This window comes from Nicotiana attenuata, unplaced genomic scaffold (genome assembly GCF_001879085.1).
Source record: "Nicotiana attenuata strain UT unplaced genomic scaffold, NIATTr2, whole genome shotgun sequence".
In the NCBI taxonomy this organism is placed as follows: Eukaryota; Viridiplantae; Streptophyta; class Magnoliopsida; order Solanales; family Solanaceae; genus Nicotiana; species Nicotiana attenuata.
In genome coordinates, this window is record NW_017677164.1 from 19,697 (window position 1) to 25,908 (window position 6,212).

Below are 6,212 nucleotides of genomic sequence, written 5' to 3' on the forward strand. Positions count from 1 at the left end.
GGGTATTTATAGTTGAGAATTGAGAAAAAGTGTAATTATATAAAGTCTGGGGTTAAAATAAAGTTTGGGGGCCAAATGGCTATTTTTTAAAGTGGCCAACGGATCAATTTTGAAGGCCAACGGCTAGATTTTAAAAATCTGACCGTTGGTCTTTTTTTTTTTTAAATTTTTTTTATTTTTAAAAATTAGCCGTTGGAGCCCGTTGGGTCCGGTTGAACCGGCCCAGGCCCGCCTGCCGGTCCCGGGCTTAGCGGTCCCGGGCTCGTGGGCTCCTTGAAGTAGACCGGCCCGCCACGGGCCTTGCGCACCATTTGGGACCGGCCTACTGAGACCGGCCCACCAGGCCCGTTTGGCCCATTTGGACCGCGGTCCCGATCCGGTCCTGGGCTGGGCCCGGCCCACAGTGCAGCATTAGAGATAACCCATGAAATAGGTTAAATTGGGGCTGACAATGGAGGTTTGAAATCTGCTATCGACGAGACGACAATAGGGTTATTCTTGAACAAAGACGACCGAGTTTGGGGCTGAGCAACTTGAAGAGTCTGTTAACTTTTTTTTCATTGTATTTCAATGTATCTCGTTATATTCTACGTATTTTATTGTCTTTTTTTTCATTGTATTTCAATGTATCTCGCTGTATTTCATGTATTTCATTGTAATCACTGTCTCGCTATATTCCATGAATGTATTCATATGTTTTTTTTTATTAATATAATTTATGTATTCAGATGTATTTATGTGTTCAAATTTATAATTGAGTTTGTTGAGTTATATTAGGAGTCTATTATGTTAATTGATTCACTTTCCGTTTAAAAACAGCTGAATAGACCATGAATTGCGCTATTTACGTTACTGTATTCACAAATACATATCGTGAATACAGTCGAATACAATAATCTCTCTAGCTGTAATCCCCTGTTTCACACCGTGAATACAGTCGAATACAATAATCTATCTAGCTGTAATCCCCTGTTTCACGCCGAGAATTGCTACCGTATTCATGAATACAGTAGCTTAAATACATCGAATACACTCTAAAAAACCTGAAAACATAGCTATAGGAAGTAATATAGTAAATGGTAGCTACAACTAGCTAATAACCATTAAACAATAGTGGTTTGTGAAAATTTCTCTATAAGGATAGTGTTGAAGAAGGTTTGTTAGTAATGCAAGGATTATTAATGCAAACATTAGTTATGCAGAGATTATTTTTTATCCACTATTTGGTTTGGTGTATTAAAAATTAAAATGCATTGCATAATTTTTTAAAAAATTAGTTGTTTACAAAAAACGTCCTCCATATTCTTTAACTTTAAGGGACTTTAAGAATTTGTAGAGATGTTCGAAATTATTTATTTATTGGGGTAAGGGGAACAGTGAAATGAGTTTAAGTTAGTGTCAAAAGATTATACAATTAATACAAGAGCCAGAATTTGATATCTTGATTACCAACTAATATTTTCAGTTATTGATTTATATTCAATGTTGACACTTAACTGCGATTGATCTAATTGATCAAGTAGTAAGATGTATTCCTCACGATTGATAAACTTTAAAATCAAAATAAAATAATATTCATCTTGCTCTTATTATTTTGGTTTTATTTCATTTCGACTGTATTAACAATGTCAACATATTGATCACATACTTTTCACGTGGTATGAGAATTTGTTATATTCATAACAGTAGCCCTCTGTTTATTTGTTCAACTTCATTTAACTACGCAATACAAGTTCATGACTCATGACTTTACCCTTATTAAATCAGTTCTTTTTAGGGTTTTTATCTAATATTCCTGCTTTACAATTTGATAGGCACAATTCCTTGGTCATAAGTTGAAGAACTTGGGCGTGGAAAAAAATGAATTAACGGGCTCAATTCCTTTAACGATATTCAATTTGTTGTTTCGAGTTCTATCAATAGTGGTGGCAAAATGGATAACAAAAATAGTTATTCACACGTATTATTGACAAAAATATGGGTTGGATAATGAACTTTTTAAAAACAGATCAAATATGGATAAAAACCATATTATCCATTTAGAAAATGGATAACCAATAGATAACTAATGAGTTTAACTTTTACATTTGTAAAGAGTCAAATAAGGGATTCCTCAAGTTTGGGAGACTAGAAATTCTCCCAAAAGTGATCATATTTAAGAAACCATGGATAATATGGATATCCATATTATCTGCCAGTTAACCCATTTTCTATCCATATCAAATATTGATCAAGTCGGATAGTTTATCCGTTTTCGATCCGCACATATCCGACCCTCCGCTCCCCCCCCCCCCTCCTTGCCACCTGATAATAGGTGAATTAGACTATAATTGGACCCTAAAGAACCACATTTTTGTATAGCTTTGTGGTAAAAAGTGATATCCAAATGCTCTGATTAGTGCTTTTCATGCTTTGCAGGCTATGTCCAATGAAAGAAGTCGATGGAGCACGTTTGGGATCAATTACGGAGAAAAGGAGGCCAATCAAACAATGCCCACGAAGTGCACCAAGCGAAGAGACAAAACCAGAGCTGAACTTGGCCTGCCGCGGTCAGACCGTAACCGCGGTAGGACCGCGGCAGAACATTATTAAAGATTCAGAGGACCTCTTTGGCCGCGGTCCTGGCGTAACCGCGGTGGGACCGCGGCAGAACGCGAAAAAGCCAGGGACTAAAGTGTCAAGTCGGGAAAACTTGGTGTAAAACCCTTATAAGAAGTAGGAATTCGGCCACAATAGGGCAGATTTGTTTTGGAGATTACTTTTGCAAGAAACACAAGTGTGAGAGATCACCCAAAAACATCATAGTTCTTTATTTCTTCTTTTTCTTGCACTTTTCCTTGATGAATATTTTCGTAGTTTATCTTTACGTTGTTATGAGTAGCTAAATACTTTAGTCTAAGGTGTTGATGGAACCTATTGAAGGATGAACTTCTTGATTATGTTCATATAGTTTGCGGGTTAATCTCTATTTGTTCAACTACATGTTTGTTGTAGTTAATTGACAGGATCCTCAACTAGTTGTGCCTATTTAGTGTGCATAACTCGGGAGAGAGTGCATATTTAGGTAATTGTTGAACAACACCACTCCCAAAGTATAAGAGGGATCTATAACTGCGGGTTTAAAGGCGGGATTAGGGATAACGAAGCCTTGGGTGCAATCTAAAGTGAGCTGTACTAAACAAAGTCAGCTAGCGTATCTTGGGAGAGTGCATCTAGTAAATTATCGTGATTACTCGGTAGAGATTTACGGTAAAAAGAGTGTTCATGATTGATAGAGATGGTTTGGTGAATCTATATGAAACATAACCGGAAGGGATTCCATCAATAGGGGAAATCACTACCTTAGAACCTTCTCATTATTGTTTACAACCCAAGCATATTTAGTTTACAGCTGTTTATTTATTTATTTTCAATCTTAGTTAGTAGAAATACCATCAACTATTGTTTACAACGTTTGGGGAAGTTGATTATAAAGAATTTAGTGATTCCAACAAAGGTAATTGATAGGTTAATTCTCTGTGGGATTCGACTCCGGACTTGTAAACCGGATTATATTTGCAACGACCACATTGTCCTTTTTATAAGGCATAGTTGGGCGTGATCACCACCCCTATTTATCAATGTGGGGAAGCAAGCTCGAAGAACCTCTACTAAGAGCATATTTGGAAAGCCACCTAAGAATTAGATTTGAGTGTAATTTGAAGTAATTACACCATTTGATATGTTTGTCTGTTCAAATAATTACTTGATCAGCATGGAATTGAATGTAATCGAAGGATGTAATTACACTTTCCAATTCTAAAGGCGAATTGGTGGTATTTACACTGTGTAATTACAAGCTAATATTTATTTTATATTTTCAAATATATTAAGTACTACTCTTTTTATAATATTTCTCTTTCATTTTCTCTTATTACGCTTTTCCAACTTTCCAATGTGTTGCTTATATGTATTTTCGTATAATTTTGCGACTTCTCATTTTACTTCTTTCTTTTTTGTTTTTTATTTTTATTTTTTTAGTTGTCCATTTTCGAGAACCAGTTTGGCTTCATGCCGGTTCGGTCGACTACTAAGGTCATTCACCTTGTGAGGAGATTGGTGGAGCAGTACAGGGCGATGAAGAAGGACTTGCATATGGTGTCCATTGACCTAGAGAAAGCTTATGACAAAGTCCCGAAAGAGGTTCTATGGAGATGTTTGGAGGCTAAGCGAGTGCCAGTAGCGTATATTCGAGTGATCCAGGACATGTATGATGGAGCTAAGATACGGGTAAGGACAATAAGAGGGGACTGTGAATACTTCCTGGTTGAGATGGGGTTCCATCAGGTATCTGCACTTAGCCCATTTTTGTTTTCCTTGGCAATGGACGCATTGACGCGGCACATTCAAGGGGAGGTGTCTTGGTGCATGTTATTTGCAGATGACATAGTACACGTGCCAGTGACTGGAGGCATCACTGTTCAGACGACCCCGACTTGATTCCAGGTTCTAAATTTCTTGAATTGGTATCTTTGTTTAATTCTAGTATTGAGCTATATTGTTATACCTCTTGTTGCTTTAATTCTTTTACTGCATGTCGATTTTTTGTTTTTTTGTTTTTGTGGTTGTACTCTTACTTAGTTACTTGTTTTTGTGTGATTCAGTAGCATCCTTGATCTATTATTCATCGTTCATACTGGTTATTCGGAGTCTAATCGCTTTGACTTGTTCCCTATTCTTGCTGTATCGCTTGATTTTAGGAATTTTTCCCCTAGTGTTTTCCTAACGTAGCACTTCCGATTTTGTTGCCTTGTGTTGTGACTAGGAATATTGAATTAATTTGAATTGATTATTATACCTTATACTATAGTGGCTATAGTGAGCAATGATAGAGTAAGGTCATGTCTTCGGGTTAGGCGGGTAGGGGCCAAGGGTAGTAAAGGGGTAAGGAAACCTCTAGGTTGCGATTTGGATCATGAAATATAGGGACATTGACGGGAAAGTCCATAAAATTAGCGAAGATTCTCCAGAAGAGGAAGATTGATCACGCCCAACTATGTCTTCTAAAAGACAAAGCGGTCGTTGCAAATATAATCCGATTTTATGTCCCGAGTTGAATCCTCAGGGAACTAACCTATCTATTACAATAAAGGTAGAGTTTTTGTTTAACTACTTCAAGTGATATTAAAAATAACAATATGCTAAATCAAAGATAATTCAGTGGTAAAAAGGTCTAGGGCATTGATTTCCCCAATTGCTAGTTTAGGTCTTAACTCTTTTGCTATAATCTCGCCATACTACTCTATGAGGATTATGAGCTATGGGTTATCGTAATTATCTCTCGATCAACTACGATAATTTACTAGAGCATTCTCTCGAACTACTCTAGCTGACAATATGTGCAGCTCTGAATTATCCCACCAAAGTTTCGTTATCTCTAACCTCACTTTTAAGTTCAAGTAATGAATCTCTTCAATTACCCAAAAGTGGTGTTGTTCAACAGCAGTCTAACCTAATATTCTTTCTCAAGCAATATAAGGCAATTAGACACGATTAATCAAGAGCTCATTCAATTAATCACCATACAAAACGTAGTTGAACAATCATATAATAAATCCGGCTCGATTATAACAAGTTGAGTCAAAACTTCATCCAACAATTGGTTCTATCAACCCTAGATCAATTGTTTAGCTACTCATAACAAAACAAGATAAAACTACAAAATTATTCATAATGTGAATTGCAAGAATTAAAAGGAGATAGAAAAAACTCTAATATTTGGTTGATCTTCTCACACTTGTTCTTTCTCCAAAGTAGTCTAAAAACCAGCTTCCCAACTTTCTTGGGCGAGCTTCTTGAGTTTATAAGGGTTTGGAACAAGTTTTCCCCGAGTTACACTTTGGTCCCCAAAAGTCTGAGCAATTGCACAGTTCACAGCATAATATTCTGCCTGCGTTTTGTGGCCTGCCGCGGTCGCGGTGGATTCAAATCCAGTCCCCTTTTTTCTTCTTTCCGCTCGGGTGCTTCTTGCTTGGATGTTTTCTTCACATTATTGACTCCAAAATACTCCATAGTTCTTCATAACTTGGATTAGTCCCTGCGAAGCAAAAGAACACCAATTAGAGCATTTTGTTGTCATTTAGCCTATAAAACAATAATAAAGCATGGTATAATTAGGGTTTAAATATCGTCTATGTAGCCTATTATCAACACGCCACACTTAAATCATTGCT